The 23,821-nt window shown below is 42.2% G+C and overlaps 1 long non-coding RNA gene across 2 annotated transcripts in view; it reads right to left on the minus strand.

Annotated features, from left to right (window-relative positions):
• Positions 1-1,895: 1,895 nt before the first annotated feature.
• Positions 1,896-23,821, minus strand: part of LOC126416510 (uncharacterized) — a 101,998-nt gene continuing 80,072 nt past the window's right edge. The window contains exons 3-4 of one of the 2 annotated variants that reach the window (XR_007575474.1): positions 6,578-6,619; positions 1,896-1,945 (exon numbers count right to left, since the gene is read on the minus strand). This is a non-coding gene — a long non-coding RNA (uncharacterized LOC126416510). The remainder of the gene's footprint in view (positions 1,946-6,577; positions 6,620-23,821) is intronic. The other variant, XR_007575473.1, reaches the window with a different exon arrangement.

The raw sequence follows: 23,821 nt of genomic DNA on the forward strand, positions 1-23,821 counted from the left end.
ACGTGTTCAGATGTCTGCGAGTCGTGTAACTGAGGCGGACCGTGGGGACCAGCCTGGTAGTCACGTAGCGGGATGTGGAAAACTGCCTAAAAGCACATCCAGGCTGCCCGGCATACTGGCCCTCGTCGTTAACCCGCCGGGCCGATTCAATCCGGGGCCGGAGTGCCTACCCGAGTCCAGGAAGCAGGCAGTTAGCGCTCTCGGCAAACTTGGTGAGTCTGTTAATACAATTTGCATACGTTAGCTAAATTCCATACACAGCAATGTAAGACCTAAAATGAACCAAACAGAAAGTCTTCAGACTGCAGTTTTTACTGCAGTTTGATGTCGGCAGACCACAACGTTATGCCTGACATGAACTGCCACAGGGGTTGTTTCCATGAGTGAACTGCGCCACAATGGAAGAGGCACTCTGCCACAGAGGGTGTCTGTGTTACAAACATGTTGCTGCTGCTAACATTTCCGAATGGAATACTCAAGCAGGATCTGGCTTTAATACAGTGCATTCTCAAGGAACGAATCTTGACAGATTGGTAGTATCGATCATCGTTGTGACGTGTACCAATGTTTGAAACTAGAAGAACAACAACAGAGTGCCCAGAAAGACCACAAAGAGTCGTTTATTTAAAAGGTCTTCGTGAACAGAGCCTGTAGCTACGGCGCAGACCGCCCCCGTGTATTCCCGACAGCTGCGCGGCCCCCCTGGTGCGGACGCAGGCGCGACACAGGCGGCTGGGCCTCCGCCTCTCGCGCCGCAACTCCTCGCTGCTGCCGGAGGCGGACGAGGAGCTGCTGGGGGCGGCAGTGGGCCGGCTGCGATGACGCACGCGCAGCTTCCTCCTGCGGCAGCGTCGACTCGGCCTCCACCTGCGGCGCGGAGCCTCCCCACTGCTGGAGGAAGAGCTGCTGGGGGCAGGAGAGGGCCAGCCACGACGACGCTGACGTCGCTTCCCCTTCCGCTGCGGCGCCTCCACAGTGTTGGAGGCTCTAGGCGTGGTGGCGTGGGGTGCGCCCGCCGTAGCCTGCAAGACAACGTCAACACTCGTGACACCTGATAAGGCTCAGTTTTTGGCGTAAATGTGTGGCCAAAATGTAAGATTCACTGGTGCCGAGCATTAGTCACATTAGTCACATTAGTCTCAGTGAATGTGTGAAACCACAGCTTGCCTCCTCCCATAGCACTATCTTTCGACAGTTTTTAAAACCATGACCCCACGTGTAACTCTTCAACCGCTTGCACTGAATCGTGATACACTGCTGTATTACAAAGTGTCTTTGTCTCCCGAACCTCTCCTTCCTCGCAGTAACATTCTGAAGCACAAATAGCTATAGTCCCAGACAACTGTGTCTCTAGCCCAATAAAGATTACTAGCTGTTGCATCAAGAAATGTATATACCGAACCGCCTCACAAACATGAAAAGGTCTCAACAGTAACTAGCCACAATGGCAGGTCACATAATGTTTTTGGTTAAGTGTGGGGCTAGAGACTGAAGAAATGAATTTCTACACCACTGTGATTTTCTGTGGACGATAGCTAAGGAGTGCGCATTTTCCTAGAATATGCAACCTTCAGTTAAGACTAAAGTCTACAGAGTGTGTAGTACTCACCCTTATTGATTCCAGCAGCTGCTCCCCCATTATCCTGCAGTACATGCCAAAACATTCGTCTAGAAAAAGCTCTCGTTCCTGCGGACAAAAGACTTTGTCAGCTACATAGTAAATAACATCTAACTTTGCTTCTGGATTTAACATTAACAGATTTTATAGCACTCTTATTTGCTACGGGTGAATTGTAAGTAGTACACATGCAGTTAGAATCTTTCGCCATCAATTCTGAGAGAAGTCTAGACACTTAGTGGTACTCACCTCTGCGGAACTTAGAGACAGTTCGTCAGCCAGTCTGCTATATGCGGCATAGAACTCTTGCACGAACTCCTCCCACTCCTGTGGACAAAAGGGATTATTAGCTTCATAGTAGCTAACCTCACCTCTGTTAATAGATACAGCATGAGAAAATTTTTGTGGAATTGTAAAAGTTATATGCCTTTTCAAAACTGAACTATATCACTCTTAGGAATACGTGTTTGCAATTTCTTCTCAATTTTTATTGAGACTTCTCAGGTCAATAGAGCGTTGACTATTCGTCATGGACTGAGACCCCTGTTCTGTTTCACGTCTGCCAACTTCCCCTCGCCACCAGAGTCAAATACATTAGGGACGTTTCAACCCGTCTAAAGCTGCCCACGTCGGGAGTTGGTGAAGTGGTCGTCAAGTGGAAACATGAAGGATTATCCACAGGTAAACCAGCACCAGGCAGACTTCGTGTACTGAGTGATGGGGCTGTCGGGTTCTGTGGAAGGTGGTTGTAAATAATCGCCTGAAATCAGCAGAAGGAATCACTCGTGCACTCCAGACTACTATCAGTGGCCCAGCCAACACAGTGGCTGTGCGGACTGAGTTTAGAAGCAGCAGTCAGTGTTAAGCGATGGTTGATGTGGTGTAAAGATCAATCGGTGGGTCACGCTATACCCTCTAGCGATCTGATGGAAGGGTTTCAATTTGGCGAATCCCTGCAACATGGTGCCAAATCTAGAAAACCTGGACTATAGAGCTTCTTCTTCTTCATGTGCCGTCTCCTCTAAGAAGGTTGGCTGTCATCATGGCAATTTCTGATCTTGATTTGGCTGATCTAAGGAGTTCTGACGTTGAACAGTTGTACCAATTTTTTAAATTGTCAATCCAGGATGTCCGTCTTCTACCCCTCGTTCTCTTCCCACAAATTTTCTCTTCTAGTATTATTTGCAATATTTTGTAATTTACTCCCCTAATAACATGGCCTAAATATTGTAGCTTCCTTACTTTAATAATTTTAATTAATTCTTTTTCCTTTCCCATTCTTCTTAGGACATCTTGATTAGTAATCCTCGACACCCAACTAATTCTAAGTATTCTTCTATATGCCCACATTTCAAAAGCTTCTAAACTGTTCATGTCCTTCTTTTTCAATGTCCACGCTTCCATTCCGTATAATAATTTTGAGAATACATAGCATCTTAGCAACCTCATTTTTGTGTTTAAACAAATGTCTCTCGAACAGAATGCATTTTTCATCTTATTAAAGATACTTCTGGCCTGTCCTATTCTCGATTTAATTTCTTCTGAGCTTTCAATCTCCTCATTTACAATTGTTCCGAGATATTTAAATTTACGTACTTGATCGACTCTTTCCATATTGGTTGTAAGATTTTCTTGTTGGTGTGTTTTAGATATCACCATGAACTTAGTCTTGCTTACGTTAAGAGTCAAGCCAAATTCTTCACTTTTTTCTGCGACTTTGTCAAGAAGTAATTGTAGATCTTTGAGGTTTCCAGCTAGTAGTGCAGTGTCATCAGCAAACCTAACATTGTTAATGTTTAGCCCATTCACTTTAATGCCAGCTATTTCATCTGATAGAGCTGCCTGGATTATGTCTTCTGAATACATATTAAACAATAAGGGTGAGAGAACGCAACCTTGTCTCACACCCCTCTTTATTTCTATATCATTCGATAACTCATTTTCTACCTTCACGGTTGCGGTTTGATTGTAGTAGAGGTTATATATAATGCGGATGTCTTTCTTATCAAGTGTTTTCTTTTCTAACAATTCTATGAGATGATCATGACGAACTTTGTCAAATGCTTTATTATAATCCAGGAAGCACACATATAGTGGCTGGTTAACCTCCATACATCGTTGCGCTAATATGTTAAAAGCAAACAATGCTTCTCTTGTACCGAGGGAACTTCTAAAACCGAATTGTGTTTCACTTATACCTTCTTCTACTTTTTTGTATATTCGTTGGTGTATAACTTTTAGAAATATCTTTAAGGTGTGACTCATTAAGCTTATTGTACGGTGATCATTACAAGTTTTGGCATTAGCCTTTTTGGGTAATGTAACAAAGGTAGATGTCAACCAATCCCTAGGAATAATTCCCGAATTATAAATATCATTAAACAATTGTACAAATATATCTATATGGTCTATTCCTATGAGTTTCAGGATGTCATTTGGTATCTTATCCGGTCCAGGGGCTTTTCCTGTCTTTGATTTGTTGATAACATGTAATATTTCTTCTTTCGATATGCTTGGTCCTCATTCTCCGATCATGTTATCATAAAATTTTTGATCTTTTCTTGTATCTTCATATAGTTCTTTGACATATTCTGTCCACCTGTCCAGTTTACCTTTAACATCAGGAATTATTTTGTCATTTTTATCTAACAATAAACTTGTACTTTTCTTTTTATTAAGTCCAGCTAAATCTTTAACTTTTTTGTGTAAGTTGAAACTATCATGTCTTGTTTCATAACTCTCAATTTCAGAGCATTGTTCCTTGTACCATTCTTCTTTTGCTCGCCGTGTTTCTTTTCGTATTTCTGCATGTAATCTTTTATACTCACTTTCATCTCTATTTTTAAGTATTCTTCTTTGTTCCATCAATTGTAATATCTTCTCTGTCATCCACTTCTTTTTCATGTTGTCGTGTTTGGTCGCCATTGTGTTTTTACATGCATTATGTAATGTGTCTTTTATAAGTTCCCATTTGCCATCAATGTCTTCTGTTTGATTATTCTTTATCCTAACTAATTCCTTATTAATCTCTTCAGAAGTCTTTTGTTTAGTCAAGGGGTCTCTTAGAATAGTTGTATTTATATAGTCCTTCTTTTGTTTCTTTTGTATGGCTTTCAGTTTCACATGGAACTTTGCTACTAAAAGGTTATGATCAGAAAATATATCAGCTCCTGGATATGTTTTCACACCATGAATAGAATTTTTGTACCTCTTGTTTATAAGTATGAAATCAATTTGATTTCTGCAAACTTCTTCATTACAGTCTCTTGGTGATTTCCAAGTATAAAGTCTTCGTTTAGGGAGTTTAAAAAATGTGTTTGTAATAGACGGATTGTTTTCCTGGCAAAATTGTGACAGCAAATCTCCTCTTTCATTTCTTGTTCCTAAACCAAAAGGTCCAATAAGATCACCTTCACTTCCTTCACCTATTTTGGCATTAAAATCTCCCATGATGATAATAATGTCTCTGCTTTTTGAGGTTCCTATTGCTTGTGTTAATTCTTCATAAAATTTTCCTATTTCTTCTTGGTCTTTGTCGGCTGTTGGAGCATAGATTTGGATTAAATTAATATTTGTTTGTTTCGTTTGTAAATGTAGACTGATTACTCTATCTGAGATTGGTAAAATGCTTTTGACAGATTTACTAGCATACTCATCTAAAATTATTCCTACCCCATTCCTGTGCTGGCTATCAGAATTTCCCGAGTAATATACTTTCATGTTGTCAATGGTCATTTCTCCTGAGTCAGGCCATCTTGTTTCACTTACACCCAAAATGTTAATTTTTAGGCGTTTCATTTCTTGTATAACATTATTTACTTTGCCTGGTTGGTATAATGATCTTACATTCCAAGTTGCTATTGTTGCATTATTTTTGTATTTACTTGTGGCATTGTTCAAGGCTCTCCCCCCCAGAGATCCGAGTGGGGGAGTTGAAACTCCGGATAATTTGACATTGAACCCTGCCATGATGAGTTTTCCTGGGGATATCCATTGGATCGTTAATGCTGTGGTTTCCCGTTGCCTTCAGCATCCTATGCCGTTGACCACCCTTGGTGATTCTTCCGTCTTTAGGAGTGATTTCTCACTCCAAGGACAAGAGGGTACCCTTGCTCTACCAGCTCATCCACCCTCTAGAAGGTCGTTGGCTTAGTAGAGGGTTCTCCTTATCCCGGGAGAAACTCGGTCGCCAGAGCCTCGTTAGCGTAGCAGGGGATACCACGTGCCGGAGAGGTTGACATTTGTGTGGGAGAGGCTATTGGTGACGCATCCCACACCTTACCACACCTTACTATAGAGCAATGGAAGAAATTTATTTTGTTGTATGAGATTTGTTTCACATTGATTCCAACTCCTAGCACAGCATATGTCCCAAGAGTTAAACATAGCGGAGGTTTGGTGGTGATTTGGATACCCATATCGTGATATGGCATGGGCACTATGGTTACTCTCCAATCTCTTATTACGGCCAAGGATTATGTGACCATTTTCGCTGATCAGTCCGTGGTACAATGTTTTTCCCCAATGGTGATGCTGTGTTCCAATAAGACAGGGCCCCTGTACACACAGCCCACAGCGCTCAGGACTGTTTTTGTGGATGAACCGTCACATCTTCATTGCCCACCACAGTCACCAGATATCCATATTACTGACCCTTTGTGAGCTTCTTTGGAGAAAAGTTTCCACGATCGCTATCCACTTGCATCATTGTTATCTGAAGTTGCCACTATTTTGCTGGAAAAACTGTATAAGTTTCCCTTGAAACCATACAGGAGTTGCATTTATCCATTCCGAGACGACTGGGAGCTGTTTTGAATGCGAAAGGGTTTCCTACGTCGTACTAGGCATGGCAGTGTGGCGTGTTTTCGGTGCCTCCACACATTGGAAAAACTTCTGTACAGTCTGGCTGCCCCCAAACACTGCCAACATTATAGAGCGGCGTACACCGGCGACCCTCACCTGCTGCATGACCGCCTCTGGGTCTGGAGGGGCGCCCTCCGCCTCCTGCTGCACGTTCTTCTCCTCCTCCTCCAGCCCAACGTTGTCCTCCTCCTCCTGCTCCTCAGTGCTGCCGCAGCAGCACAACCACCGGCGGACCCTCCGCCACATCTGTGCAGACGAGAACTACATTAGGTCCGAAAGAGCAGACACCACACATTTATATAAGCAGAACAACACTACAGCATTGTTGGCCTCAACGTGTGTGTGGCGGTAACTTCGTTTTGCGTTACTAGAAGCTTTATTTGCTTGTGAAGAGCACTCACGAGGAGCGGGCTAGTAGCAGGTATTGATTTCGTTCTTCACACTAGACTAACATATTTGTTCAACTGGTCCCTCAGAAGTGTCCCACTGGGGTAAAATTTCCAGCTCTAGGAACCATATTTTAAGTTGGAAATTTACATCTCGGTTGAGTAAAGATGCAGTAGCTGCTCATAACATCACGAAATGGAGTAAGGCAGGAACAACAGACGCACATACAGCAATTGTGGGTAACTGAGCCAACTGAATCGACGTATGTCACATTTTATGTTGTTAAAAATATGGAGGGATCACCTCTGCCCTGCGCACCAGAACGCATATTTCCGTTTTCCCATTATTACTAAATTAACATTCAGAATCTGCTGATAATAAGATTTGTAGAACTGTTTATATTGGGCATTCATTAAGAAACCTTATAAACCTGAGACACAAACATACAAACTAATGGGCGCAGGATAGAATGTTTTAAGACCAAGTTAAAAGTGGTGGAATGCGACGAGGTCTTTATATAAAGAGATGCTAATCTCATATTCAAGTGATTTAACATTGATTATGTGTCAATATTTCAAGATAGCTTTTCTAAAAAGTACTCTGGGAAATGTATTAAAAATAAGAAAGCCACAGATTACTTAGTGAATTAAAATATCATGTAAGAGGAAGAGGGAAATTTAAATCATGGCCAGAATAAGTCAAGATCTGACATTACTTGTGTACTACAAAAATACTGTAGTACTTCAAAGAAAGACATTAAAATGTCGTGGAGTATGCATTTTCTGACAGAAATAAATAATGCGGACTATAGGATTAATAACACTATATGAGATACTGTCGTATGTCAGAAAGGTCAGCCAGCCAATGTACAAGATACAACAACATTTAAACGTAATAGCAATGTTGCAACTGATAATTCACGAGCTGAAAATACTTTTAACAATAACTTTCTAAATGCACCAGCAAAAATGGGATTAATGGTTCAGTTGAAGAAGCAAGGAAATATATTAAAAATGTCATTCCACAAAACTTTAAGCAACTGAAATAGCATTAACATCCATCACTCCGAATTTTACATCTTAGTCGAGCTAATTTGCAGTAGGTGATGCATGACATCATGAAGTGGAGTGAGGTAGGAATGACAGATGCTACTACACTGAGATATCTAAGTAATGGGATAAAGGCTGTTCTGGTCCAATTTTGATATCAAATTGATATCAAATTAAATTTGTTAATTAATTTATTGATCAAGTAACGAACCCTACCCTCTGATGACATCATGAGTACTCCCTGACATCACATGAGTCACCATCAGAGAACTCCCAGCCATTCCCCTATCCCTCCCCTCCCATAACGTAATCCAAGGCACCAGTTTAGGAGAAATGTCACGAAATTAAAATTTATTAGTAGGAATATCAAATATTGCATGTTCACTTTGGGATCCAGAGATCAGCTGAGTTAGTTCACAGCATTATCACCAGAGGGCTGTTGGTCGTCCTCCACTCCCATCTCCACGCCCATCTCCCCTCCACCTCCTTCCCTTTCCTACCCATATGGAAATTATTGGGAAAAGGTCTCAGTTTGTTCTGGGCTGCCGGCTTCGATTGATGTAAGCCTTTATTATGTAAGTAGTGAAGTACATTGTTTATTTAAACAATTAGAGTAGCTACTGATCGGTCACTAGACGGTAACTCCATCCAGTTTCACCAATAACTGCTACGTATGAAGTAGGTATTTTCGCTGTTAGTCTAGCACTGGAGAGTTGTTCCAGCCAGTCTAGCCAATAGAATTTATGGGAAGGATAGATGGTAATAATAACAGGACAGCGAAGTACCACTGGAGTACAGGGGGCTAGCCTCCTGCTGATCTGCATGTGAGTATCTGATGTTGGAAGAAACGTAAAAATGGATAGTAATAATATTAGAACAGCGACCCACTGTCCCACTGCGCCTGCAACAGCCTGCCATATATATAGAACTCCTGGAGCCACATCATTTGGGAACAACAATATTTTTTATGATTGTAGTACCCATTATCTTACCTGAACACGTTGTCTCAGGACAAAAAAGAAAACTGTCCAGTCACCTCTTGTCTAGTCCAGTGTATTGTGTACCTGAAAAGCCAGTCAGCTGAGAAGTAGCCAGAGGCCAGGCTTAGCCTCTGCTTCCAGCTGCCCAACCACTCCCACCGCCAGCCACGGCTAAATGCGGTCCAACTCGGTCTAACTACAGTCCCGTCTCTGACATAGACACCCCAGTTTAAAAAATCTAGTACTGGGATATTCTTTTGTTAATACACCCAGAATTTCTAATGCAAAATGTACATTTTCCCGTTTCATACGAGTTATTTTTGAATATAGAAGAAATGGACTATACACGCGTTTTCACATTGCTAAAGTGATCTTACTAGCTGTGAAAATCCTGTACAACACTACGCAAAGGCTAAACTTGATCTAAGTAAATGATCATCAGGTACAAAAATATCTTTTATTATTTATTATCTGTTACGTTCTGTATCATAGAACTAGAATATTAAACTCATTTTTGGCTCCTGAAGGAACGCTAAGAGGATGTTCTACCTCTGTCACAGGATGTCTCCTCACTTTCGAACTCTCTCTTTAAGTAAAGTAAACAAATGTCTCATCACATACAAAGTCTCTCAAGGCAACAGCACAGAGAAGTTTCAAATATCAGGTTTATACTACATATCACTTTATAAATTCGGTAATGTGCTGATTTTATTACGATTATCTTCCCTCCTTGAGTAGGTGGGGTACTGAAATTCCGTTAAAAGGTCTTCCTGCAATGAAAAAGCCTGATTAACGCTACAACTCTCGCATCATGTATGTGATATTCTCGCCCTCGCTTCCACCTGCCCGGCAACAGGTCATTGATATCAAATTGATAGACTAATTAATTAATTTGAGCATGGGAATCCCTTTGCACGGTGAATAATTTTTTCCTGCAGTCGCCAGGTAACTGTTACTGATGCTTCCATGACGTCTCTGAAGGCTCCCACAGGCTAGTCACTTCCTCCAATACCCAGATGGATGGTAACCATCATCAAATAGCTGAAGACATTCAACGGTAATTGCATTCTATCTTTCGGTTGTCTTGTCATGCTGTTGGGGGTAAGTCACTTAGAATCCACATTGTAATGTTTCTATCTTTACAGCCATCACATTCAGCTACAAGAAACTCGTCATAGAGCGGTTGAGAAAGCAGTAGTGTGAAGATGACGTAATGTGGTGTGAGGTTCCGATGACAGATAGTTTGTTCAATACAGGAATCATGAGAAAGCTTAAATTGTGGTCCTCCTCTATGATTGGCAACTGCATTCGGAAGTTGCGCACCAGAATGACGGAAATCCAAACAGTGAATTTACTTACATTTCGTATAAAAGCATTTCTCGATGGCAGGCTATAATTTCAGCATTTCAAAGGTGATAATAAAAGAGTGAAGTGGTTTGGATGTAATATCAGAGCTGGTTCGTCCATCTCGGACTACAGATATGTCGTATACCTTGGTCGGTATCGATTAAGAATTAGCAATCTCTGGTTGTTTGAACATGTGACTGAAAACAATTTGATGGTAACTTCGAAAATAGGCTATTCATTGTATTATTTATTTTTTATGAACATGTGAAGAATTTAAATAATTTGAGCTTCAATAATTGTGCAGTTTTCACATTCTGTTAATACAGAGTGAGTGGCATAAACAAACCAACTGAAAATTTTATTATTCGTGCAATATCAGTTCCTAGCTAAGAGTTTATTAGAGCTTCCAGGTAACAGATCCACGACGTATGTGCTGTTTTCTGCACAGGGGACCACCACTATAGAAGACTGCAGTTTTGTGAACAGCAATTAGACCTTATGCATTCCACTCGGGGCAGTGGAAGCAAATAGGCTCTTAGCGTGTACTGCAATCTTAGTACAAATGAGACGAGTGACACGTCATCTGCGTCAACATAGAGGAGGTATGAAGGAGAGAAATTTATGAGGGAAGGGGTTAATTACATGCATGTATATACCACTCTTCCTCATTCACTCTTTCAACTTGTTGTAACCTGTACTACTCCCGAACTAATCCTGCTGAGATCTCTCAGTCTTTAGCAGCAGCAGGTAGTTTCACTCTCTTCTCCATCCCTGAAATGCCTCTACCACTGGGTGATATGTAAATAGCTGTCATGTGTTGCGAACAGCCACATATGCATAAGAGCTGTACCGCTCCTGGCCGACAACCCACTGCTCACCATAACGGACAGCTGTTACTGATTCCACACACACAGCGCTTCAATGTGGCATTCTTATTGACTCCCGCCAAATTAGGATGATTCGAGAAATCGAATGAGAATCCCTCAAGGAAAGTTGATGTTCTTTTCGAGGAACTCAGTTAAGAACAGACATTTGGAGATGGCTACTGCCAAGATTCATTTTGCATAAGGACCACGAAGAGAAGATAAGAGAAGTTAGCGCTCATAGTGAGACATATAGGACGTCGTTTTCCCTCACTGTATTTGCGAGTGTAATAGGAAAGGGAATGGCTAGTAGTGGTACAGTATACCCTCCACCACACACCATCCAGTGGCTTGTGGAGTAAGCATACTTGTATAGAAATCAGTCTATCCATTTATAGGCACACGAGGCTCACAGAAGAATGTTGAGTCTTATTTATTCAGAAAACAAGACAGAACTTCTGCTGCTGATTTTCTCTCTGCAGAAACCTTTATATTAGCGCCTGATTTTCTCATTGGAATCACGTTGTGAGAGGAATGCGAGAGGTTGTAATATGTTTTCCAAAAATAGTTAAAAGAAACGGTATAGTGCTCACATCTCAACTCTCCTTTCGTCACAGTATCACTTATCTTCTGTATTCTCAAGAATCTTCCACACTTCAGTCCAGACGATGTCGACGACTAAGAGAAGTCCCCAACTATTTTACAGACCCCTGCCAATTCCCTCGAAATCCCATCACGTTCCGACAGCATTGTTCCATTAGTTATAAGGCTGATAGGTAGAGTGTTATCACAAAGAATGGAATAGCACATTAACATACAAGAGAAAACCAGCAACCATGAAGAGTTCACGTGGACTGCAGAAAGACATTCACAATCATAACGCCTGCAGTTCATCGATATTCAATAACGGTCTATAAATATCACTCTGTGCATGCCCTAATCTCCTTTATCATGCTCCTAAGATTACCACGCCAGAAATACGACTGCGTAATATGATGCCCAAGCCTTCATAGACAGCACAGCGTCTCTCTCTCTCTCTCTCTCTCTCTGTCTCACTCCGTAATATCCAATGGAGTAAAACTACGAACTACAAAAACTTCACTAACGTTACCTGGTGGAGAACTAAATAAGTTTTTTCCACATCTCTCTCCTCGAATATATCGGAAAACAAATACTGTCTGCATGTTGACATCGAGCATATATTCATTAAATATATAGCTATCGGACCACTGGAGCAGGTGTCCCATGATAGAAGTTGTTTACACAGACCAGTATAAAGTTTCGTCACCCATACTTTACGAAGACCATACCCCAGAGACTATCAATGGCAAGGGAGGGTTCTCGTGTCGTTGTTGCATATGCAGTTTGACACATTGTTTTTTCTGCTGTAACACCTTCAAGTAGTGAATGACTACTGTTTTGTACACTGTCATACTTTCTTTTTCCACCACGATGTCAATGTTAGTGTCAGGCGCTAAACCAACGTTAACATGATTCGATTTATAGATTCTCTCAAAAACCTGAACATTACACTGCGCAAACTATGATGGTTGAAATAACAGACACAGGCAGTGTTTGTTATTGACTAACATGTAGAAGAATTTATAACACTTTGAATGTGGAAGAGTTTGCAGCGTTGTTGGGTGTTTTCACACGGCTGCCTGAAGGTGCTGACCTCTGTTTTTAATCCCATCTTTCTCAATGACATAGTACTAGATGTCTAGGTGCTCTGTTTTGTAGGGACAAAGAACATTGATTCCATATGTTGCAGGCATCTACGCAATCGCTGTTTAGGTGTTGGCCAGCCCTGGTAGATGTTGCTCCCGCTAAGACTCCCTCCAACTCAAACAAGTGGAGCCAGTCACACATTATGTGGTAATCAACAGTGTACCAGTGGACGGACTGGATGGATAATATACCATCGGTATTGGACAATGTACTGTAATGCGCACCACAGTTGATTGTGCTGCTGCACCACAAATAAATACAGGCATGGATTGCGGAATTCGTGTAAATCACGTGCTGCTATTGCTGGAAGGCAGTAGTAAAGGGACCGATTGGCACACCCGATGTTGATATTTTGCATATGATTCTGCGAGGGAGGTTTACAACATCACTTGCAGGCTAGAAGTATTGGCCAGGCGGGCACTGTAGGCGTATGTTAAGTAATCAGGGCAGCATGGAGCACCAACGTGTTTGAAGTACCCATACGTTCCAGTTGTAATAGCACCTACTGACCTGGGTGTAGGATCTGAAGTGGACTGAGGAAGGTTGACTTCTAATTATCAAATAACACTCCACTTGTCCCCTCCAGAGGAACTTCGAGAGAGGCATAGAGAAAAGACATATAAACGACATATAAACAAGTGTGCCCAGAGGCCAGTCGTGTCGCCATTTTGTTCACTTCAAAAACTGGTGGGCGCCCTGACATTGATTAAAACAAACGAATGTGGATAAGAACGAAAACTGTCGTACATGCATGTACACGAAATGACCAAACAATTACTCTCACATGCACTAATAGTAAGAGGGGGTAAGATAGCTAATCAAGATATTAAAACACAGGGGAAAAAAACACGGAAGAGCTAATGAACTACACAGGGAAACGTGACTGGCTGACCACTTACAAAAAAAATTGGGTGAGCCAGCCACCCTGTTGACATATTAAAAACATCTCCCCAAAATCTTGTTAAAAACGTGGGACAGTTCACAAAACTTTAAAACGCGAACAGCATTCGTTTGATCATTGCATAAAATAGATCCGAGATCGGCCGCCAAATCCGCTGCAGTCCTCCGGTCAGCAAATAAAATGCAGTCCAATAAAATGTGGTACACCGTGATATGCACGCCACAAGCACCACACATCGGAGGGTCCTCCCGCTGTAGTAAAAAGCCGTGCGTCGTAGGGCTGTGGCCGATGCGAAGACGAGTGAGGAGGACCTCGTCCCGTCGACGTGGCTGGAAGGAAGTTCGCCACGGACGAGTTGTGGGCTTGACGACAGAGAGCTTGCTGTCGGTCACTTCTAGCCTCTCATGTTCCCAGCGACACAGGACTTTATACATCAGCAGCGAGGTGAGGGCATGCAGGGAGAGAGCTGGTGGTGGATATTGGCAGCCTACTGGACTGCTGAAGCTACGCCCAACCTCCACGTCACGGACGCATCACTGCTGTATCAGGGTGTGTTGCACCTTGGAGCTACACCGGCGTGAGGAGCGAGAGAACTGCTGGCCTTCGCTCTCTGGGTGATACTGTCCATCAGGCTGCAAGCTGCCATCTGCAAGGGGCGGGGCCAGGGCAAGAACTCGCGGCCTTGCAGCTGCAGAGCTGTTTGCAGGCACTGAACGAGATGCACTGGGCAGATGGCTGGACCTGCTAAGGCTCACTACGACAACAGTGGTCAGCTGCATCCATTCAGCCTCTACTTGGTGCCCATGAGTTGCGCTTGAGGAAGCAGTCAGCCTGGTCAGGGTCAAGGGCACAGTTAATGTAAGTGGCAGCCACTTAGCTGTGGAGCAAGTAGGATCGCTGCACCCGAAAGGCTGGGCAATGGACCCTGTAGCTGCAGAGTCCGGCATTCACATTCATGTTGGTATTGACCCACGCACACTGTGCAGCACCATCGCTGAGTTCAGAGCAACAATGGCTGTGTACCTTCAATGTAATAAAGTCAAAGACACAGACACACTTGCCTGTGTTTCTCTGCACAGTTTGGCGTGGGTCATCCCTCTCTCCCAAACAATACCTCTTTGTCGTTCTGACAGATTATAACCCCCTGTGGTCGGGGGGGGGGGGGGTATTGTAACAATTTAGCATGAGGAAGTGATCGTTTCACTTTCCAGTACAATATGTTACTCTGTGGTTAGTATCCGTCCACATCCAGCACTATGTTTTGGTGAGAGAGTTGGTTTTGGTGAGTGGTGAGTGAGGCCGTGGCACTTAACGTAGGTACCAGTGTGGCACAATGTGGTGTGGTGAGTCTAAGTTTTGTATATATTACCTTTCATATATCCGTCCTTTCTAGGGTAGTTGTGTGAGGTAGGGCACAAGATGTTTAGAGATACTTTCATGAAGCCACAGGTTCATGCGTTATTATCTTTCTTTAGAGGAAATGGTGGATGGAATAATTTAAGGCCAGTGAGATATAAATTTTGCAATTTGTCTGGGCACGAATTACTGTTTACCAGAGTCGTATCAGCTTTTGTTCTGTCTGTAGGCATACTGGTCATCTGTCAAGTGGTTGTAGTGAGTGTAGATGCGCAGTGATCGGCCAGAGGAATTAATTTGTATTTACATTTTTTGTGTAGACTTGAGTGGGAGTTGGCGTTTTGTCTTGCTGTAAAAAATTCGGTTGCGTTCAGGTTGGAAGTAGAGTATACAAACTGGTGGAAACACGTGCTACTACCACAGGTGCAGTTGCAGCTTTAACTCAGCAAGTGCAAGCGTTAACGGAGCAGTTTGAGAGCATGTAGGAGAGAAATTTCGAACTTAAACATGAGCTAGAGGCTCGTAAGGACAGTCATGATCGGTCGCAATCAGAGTCTCGGGAAAGTAGGTGAGAACTGAGAGTGACTTCTGTTCCGTATGAGCTGTTAGTGGTCTCACTGATTAATCCCTTCCCGGAAAGGCAGAGGAGGATGTCACAAATTTCGTAAAGGATATTAGGGACGCTATGGAAGCACATGGGGACACTTCCGTGCCTTCTGTAGAGAGGGGAATTGCATTTGCAAGCGCACTGATGACTGACTCTACACTCGTCGTACGATCGTTTGCGACAATCGCCAGAATAGGCTGGAGCACAGCCGTCGTGGCGTGAGAAGATATGATTGTTGACGCAACCTGGATCGCCGTGTCACGGATTGCGCGCCCCCTCCCGTCGGAGGTTCGAATCCTCCGTCGGGCATGGGTGTATGTCTTGTTCTTAGCATAAGTTAATTTAAGTTAGTTTAAGTAGTGCGCAAGTCTAGGGGCTGATGACCTGAGCAGTTTGGTCCCTTAGGAATTCACACACACTTGAACATATTTCTTGCAACCTGGATTAGCTCAAAACATTATTTTCAGGGTACCGCACCTGAACCATTAACGATATGTCTGAACAATCATAATCATGAATACTTTATTGTCGTTCTTTGCTTATCAAGTGTATCGTTCAGTCAATAATTCTACGATTTCCTACTTTAGAACACAAATTGTAGTAGATCAGGATTTCTGTCTATGATTGTTTCACCAACGATGAGAGCTTACATTACGATGTATAAAAAGGGCTAAATTGTGCAGTAAGATATAGCCCGCTGCATATCATTCATTACCAAAACCATTGTTAAGTACACGAGATCATGGTGGCACATCGAAGATAGTTTTCCAGATTGTTATAGTTCGAATGGAATCCTAGTTCACCTACGGTATTCAAACAATTTACGGGAATGCAGTCAGGTGACGTCTTTCAGGCGCAAACTCGTCATTTTCGACGCAGAAATACAGCCAGAGAGCGGTGTACAAGGAAATTTAAAACATCTGTACTGAGGGGGGGCGGGGGGGGGGGGGGGGGGAGATATGCTGAAAGCAAGACGCACACACACATGCGCACACATATAGACACAGTGAGGTAGCATTAATTCTTTCCCTCTGTGGTTCGACTACAGATTAGAGCTGGATTCGAAGCAGATTTTAATCAAAAACCTCCATCCCTTTTTATAATATCACCCGCTAACTGAATCTCAACTGCTTCCTTAATAACACTATCCCAATAGTTTCAAGTGCATGCCAGAATCTCAGTGTTGGTGATGACTGATGGCTTCGTAATGTTCTGCAATGGCAGATTATCTCAGCCGTTGTAAGTCTGTGGAAGGCTCGCTCTCAGTATACCGGTCCTCCACAGTCCTGATTGTGTGGCCAATGTACGACGTGCCACAACTGCAAGGGATACGATGCACACCAGCGTTAGGCAAAACAAACACCATTCTTCACGGAACTTAAAAGAGAGGAGATTAGTGTTTAACGTCTCGTCGACAACGAGGTCATTAGAGACGGAGCACAAACTCGGATTAGGAAACGATTTAGGGAAATCATAGGAAACCTAAATCAGGATGGCCGGACGCGTGTTTGAACCGTCGTCCTCCCTAGTGCGAGTCCAGTCGGCTAACCATTGCGCCACCACGCTCGACATAAAAGGGGTCTTACCTTGGGTGGTGGTCGAAAACGCATTTCACATCGTGTTTACTCAGAATACGACCAATTCTGTGGAAACGCTACTTCCCTAAGGTAAAAAGACAGTGCACTTTTGGCATCACATCGTTATTTTTATCACTCACTCAGTTCACGTTTGCTCGATAGCGCGCCGGGCATCTGACCTTTCACGAAAACCATTCTTACGAAATGTGACTTCCACGTAGGCTAAATCAGATTACAAATTTTCAGGCTCTGTCCTCTGAACGGCATGCCCCAACGTACCATCAACAATCCTGCTAACCAAAGCGTCTAGCAGCGGAAGGATGCCATCCTTTTCCACTTCCATCGTGAAGGGAATATTCAAGTGGACTGAACTCAGGTGCTCTAAAAGGCCGTTTAATTTGTCGATTTAATATGGTAAAATAACAAAAGAGGGTATAAATGTGTGAAAAACGTGTAGGTTTCATGCTACCGACTTCAGGGTCCGATCCTAGAAATCATCCTGAAGACGACTGATCATAACAGGTGACAAATGGCACCTCAGCCCAACTTCATCTGCCTGTTCATGGAATGCCCATTGAATAAAGGGTAAGAGAAAGTCAACACATGTCGAAAAAGATGGTTAATTTTATAGCAAACATAGTCTCAACTGACCGTAGCGAATCAGACAGATGTGCACGCGAGTAGAGAGAGACCATATGAAAACTTTCTGAAATATTAGTGTGTTTCAAATACAACAACACGAAGATTCTGGCATGCGCTTCCATTGTTGACATAGCGTCATTAAGGAAACATCTGAGGTTAGATTAAGTAATTACCTTTCAAACAGAGATGGATGCTTGGAATCCAGCACTCCTCCCTTGTCGAGCGACAGAGGGAGAAAGTGTAACGCTGTATCACCCGTTGCTAATTACTGTTCAGTATCAGTAAGCTCCTACGTTGGTCATCTTTGGTTGTGTGGTGAACTGGCGTTTACAGTGTGTCTGCGAGTGTGTGTGTGTGTGTGTGTGTGTGTGTGTGTGTTTGTGTGTGTTGTGCTGTAGCCTTATTTCTGAGTTCGCTATGACATGAGCTATGTCATAATTCTTTAATACCATAGAAACTCTCTAACGTTTCAAAAAATTGTAACAGCTTGTAAGAAATACCTGAATGCAACTGAGTTCTTGTAACCCATAGCGCACCGTACTGTCAAGAAGTTATTAAGACTGGAAAGAGACGGTGTTCTGAGGAGATCTAACAAGTCTGTGTCAAATGACGCGACGTAAGTACCCGAATGAGTTGGAATGGACAACATGACACACCTCCAGCTGCTGGTTCTTCATGCAGTGGCATTTCGGTACGTAAAGTGCATGATGCTACGACTGTAATGTTCACGTGTAACAGCTGGGCGTATTAAACTGAATGTGATAAAGCGAGCGTTAAGGGAGCAATGCTTGAAACGTTGAGTCAGTCTGAAACCAATCTGACGAAAGCTCCATTCACATTGTAGATACTTTTACCTGTTCTATCAATAGCTAAAAAATTATCCAGTGCACCTTTACAGACAGATACAAATGTGACGACAAATATTTGCAGCTGCTTTTAAGTATCACTAGACCAAAATAATTAAAGATATGAAGATTCGACCATAACGAACTCCTGAGTAAGAGTGATTTGTAGACCTACTACCCCTGAAGTAATATTTCGTCAGTTTAAGTCTACAGCTACTTCATCTACTGCCACTTACAGATTTTCATGCTGATTTTCTATCTAAAAAGGAAAATGATATAAATTAAATGATATTGAGGAACTAATTTCCAAGAATGATTGCATCTAATATGATCCATCATTAAGAGGTTGTGTTGACCTGTATGCCAAGAATCCAAGATAGCTTCCGATCCAAAAAAAGTCAGAAAAAAGTACCTGTATAAAATATTCATTTTTAGTTCTCGTCCTTGAAATTATCTCATAATCTCACAGCGAACACCACCATCTGTATATGGTGGTGTCATTGGTAGTATGCTGCGAGTATACTGTCAGTCTACAAAGGACTTTGCTTACAAAACACCATCTTAGAATATTGCTGAAGTGTCTAGCGTGCATATGAAATAGGACTGTCAGGGATACTAAATGTGTAAAAGGAAGGGTGGCATAAAAAGTTGCATTCTGTTTCGTATACGAGACAGCATCATGGAAATACAAAACAACCTGGGTTGGCAGACGCCTGAAGTAGACGCAAACCGTTTCTCGTAAGGTTACAGTACTTACAAAGTTTCAAATACCTGTGTCAAGTGAGGTGTCTAGGAATATACTACAGCCTCCTATACGCCACTCGTACAGTGATCGCAAAGACAAGATTAACTTAATTACGGCTTACGCAAAGCATTTAAGAAGTCGTTATACGCACGTAACACACGCGATTGGAATGGTAAGAAGCTTTAATACGTGGTATAATGACTAGCGCCCTCTGCCAGGCGTTTCACAGTAGTTTGTGGCCTATGAATGAGAAGGGCCAATCAAGGGAGGCGCATTTAGTAAGGGGTTCACTTAGTAAGTCCATTATGATACGTCTGATGTTAGAAAGACAATAGCGGGTATTATAAGAAGAGCCCTGCAAAACATGACTTCCTGCCACAAACATAGCGAGGGATAGCCATCAGATAAGTTACAGCCCACACGGGGATATACCGATATTCGTTCTTCTCACCCACCATTCGCTGATGGAACTGGGAATGAGAAACGCGATGGTGGTACCAGAAGTACACTCCGCCACACACTTTTTTCTGGTCTGCGTCTGTACAAGTTCATTTTAGTTTCATTTATGCTTCTTGTTGTTCCAGCTGTCGTCAACGATAGAGTGGTTTATGAATGCACTATTTCAATGCACATACATCGTCACCTACACATGCGAAAGTTAACATTTGCATATTCCGCAGAATCTGAAACGACCGAAGAGGCTGAAACTTGTCGCTAAAGCTTCAGTTTCTTATCAAAAACATTTTAGTGGTTATTTCACGTATTTGAAGTGTTCACTCCTAGAATTCAAAAACGATTTAGCTGTATTCGAATTACAAGAGCATCTAAGAAATATTTGAAATACGGACCTTGCAAGGGGGCATGGCACACTAACAGCTGCCAAAGATAATCTTTGATTTCTGTCGCAATCGAACAGAATTTTAATAGGCATGTGTCCTCCATAGCATCGAGTTTTTAATAAAAGTTAGAAATCCATTTCCCCATACGTTTCTGTCTCTAAGTTCAGTGCCAGCTTTTAATCCTAAGTATTAAGCTATCTGAATGAAAGTTTTGCAGCATGTAGTCTTGAATTATGTGCATACTCCTATGCAACAATATCTTCTAAATGTAGTCGTCTATTTTATAATCACATTTATATACCGATCACTATAGAAAGTTTGAATTAGAAATTTGAAAAAAAATACCTTAACTAAATTAATAACATTGCCTTAAAATGAATGCAAAGAACTATTGAACTCTGTCTTGTGAATAAACCGCATAATCTTGAACGTGAAAATTAAGGTCTGAATAAGAAAAGTTAGTTTTCAAAAATACATTAAAAATTCAGAGCTCAAAAAAACAACGAATTTCTGGACTTCAGAACTTGAGTATTGCTAGACCTTTACATGACAGAAGATTTTAAAATTTCACTGAACTCCGCAAAATAGAAGAAAAGTTAACACAGGTCTGCTAAGTGTTTGGACGAGGATTACGGGCCGCCCCACAGGTTCAGTCCCTCAGTAACTCTGACCACCTGTTCCATACTCCAAAGGCACTTTCTGACATCACTCTCACGACTTAACATCCCTGGAAAAGAGAGCAACAAAGGATATTGCCTAGAGGAGGTAATAACTCAGTATGCTACGAAATGCGCAAAAGAGGTTCTTTGTATTGAAGATTTTATTCGTGTTGCGGTGTTTGCTCTTCGTAAAAGACGTATCTCTGGACACAGTTTCCCAATCGTCAAACGGTTATAAAATGTGTGAGGTTTCATTACAAAGAATACTGGATGTGGAGCGGAAAATTAATTCTCGAAACAACATAGTTCGAGGGTCGTTCGATAAGAAACGCTCCACATTTTTTATTCTCAGAACATATTTATTGTTAAGAGTCAGACAATGTACATCAACATGTCTTGTCCGTGAACTATTTTTCTACGTTGTCTCCATTACGTTCTAAGGCCGAACAACACTGTGGAAGAGCATGTATTCCCTGCTGGTAAAAGCTTTTGTCCTGTAGGCGTAGCCAAGTTTTCTGGCTGACACCCTCAACATCTTTGAAAGCTATTTTGACGCTGTGCTACGGCTCTGTCATCTGACAGAACGTTTCGAAACTTCAACGGCGCACAGAACAAATATCAAATTTGGAGGTACCAACAGGGATGTTTGCCTGTTATATTAATGCCTCTTTTTTTAAAAATGTGGAACATCACTTATTGAACGACACTCGTACATTGTGGATTCAATCTAGCCGTATCATAAATTTAAATCCCCAGGAGAGCTGGGTGGGCGCGGAGTTGTGTAAAATAAATTAGACAACTGTAACTGCAGCTGCTGTGCAAATAACACGAAATAAACTGACAGTTTTTCATCAAAAGAAATATTGATCTATGTATGACGCACACTGCTTTCTAACACTCATGAAAACCGAACAGGTCAAAACTATTTTACTTGCAAGCAAAAGTACTTGCAATTAAATTAGAAAAATTACGTAATTTATGGTAGCGTAAAATTTGTAAATTAAACGTGCGTACTGCACAATCAGTAGATTCTCAAAACGAGTCAAAACTTTCGCTAATTATGTCGAAAACAAAGAGAGTTCAGCAACATGGTTTAGCCTCAATACATCATCACAAACGCGCGGATGGTGTAGGTACACATTGCTGAAAGGAAGTTACGGATTTGACAGTAATCTTTTCAGACGTTTTAAATGGCTGTAACTGTCAACCATTAACGTTAACGCCCACAGCTAAAGAGTTTCGTTGGCGATTCTGTGTGTTAGCAGACGGTGTCTTTCCACTGTGAGCAGGGACGGTAATGATGATTGGTGACGTACCTTATTCAGCTGACTTGCAGCCCCGCCTTGAGAGACTGTGTGCAGTTAATCTTCAAGGTTCAAAACAAAGCGGCTGTTCGCTTTACGATGGAACTATGAAGATTCTTTCCCAAAATAAAGCTTTCGAATATAGATAGCGATGCACCTCGAAATCGAATCAACGTCGAAGTAATGCTAGGCAATAGGATTAGCCGTTTGGAGCGATGTTGCATTGTTGATGGCCTGCCTCAAGACCGATGTTAAACCACTGCACTTGAGATCATTCCTCCATGTCTCACTATTCATAAAGGAATGTGATTCAACAAACGCAACTATTTAGAATAATGACACAAACGGGGAAAGCTGTACCCGTATTACTTGCAGCTGTGAACAGGGCTTCCCCAAATTTAAACTTTTATCGATAATCCTATGATTTTCCAATGTATTACCTGACGAGACATTTGTATCCTGACAAACAGTTACATTTGTGTACATCAGAAATAGATACGCCAATAATAGTAGAATAATTACTTCAGTTAATCAGAGATTCCTGTATGGAGTACAATATTAATAGCAACGATCAGCTTCAACAGAAGTATGATGCTGTTTCTGTATTTGTCTTCGACTACAACGATCTCCAGCAACAAGGATGGTCATACAAAAATTATTGTACTTGAGGTTACTCGATAGTAATTTTCCAAAGACGAAACTGAGAGTGCTGGTCGGGGTGGCCTAGCGGTTCTAGGCGCTACAGTCTGCGACCGCGCGACCGTTACGGTCGCAGGTTCGAATCTTGCCTCAGGACTGGATGTGTGTGATGTCCTTAGGTTAGTTAGGTTTAATTAGTTCTAAGTTCTAGGGGACTGATGACCTCAGCAGTTAAGTCCCATAGTGCTCAGAGCCATTTGAACCATTTTTGAAACTGAGCGCACTGAAGATGATCCATTGCGATATGCAGTGATGATTACGCCGCTGTAAGATTCTTCTGCTTGCTCCCACTTAATGGGGATTCCAATCATTCGAGCAATAGTCAAGAATGGGTCGCACCAGTGTTCTATACAGTGTCTCCATTACAGATGAGCTACACTTTACTAAAATTGCCCCAGTAAACCGAAGTCGACCATTGGCCTTCTCTAGAACTAACCCTAACGTACTTATTCCACTCCATAACGCGTTGTAACGTTACGCTTACATATTCAGTCGATATGACTGTGTCAAGCAGTATACCACTAAACAGTATTTGAATATAACCCACACTTTTCCCCATACAGAACAAGCTGCCGTTCAGCACTCCAAACAGAAATTCTCTCTAACTCATCATGTAACCTTATACAGTCACTCAAAGGCGACATTTCCCCGGACACTACAGAGTCATTACCAAACTGTGACAGACTGCTGCTCACCCAATCCGTCAGTTTCTTCATGGTCATAGAGATCAAAGGGTACTATCCTGGGGTACTCCTGACGGAATTCTTTGTTCTGATAAACTATCGGCATCCACGACAACGTACTTCGAGCCA

This window comes from Schistocerca serialis, chromosome 8 (genome assembly GCF_023864345.2).
Source record: "Schistocerca serialis cubense isolate TAMUIC-IGC-003099 chromosome 8, iqSchSeri2.2, whole genome shotgun sequence".
In the NCBI taxonomy this organism is placed as follows: Eukaryota; Metazoa; Arthropoda; class Insecta; order Orthoptera; family Acrididae; genus Schistocerca; species Schistocerca serialis.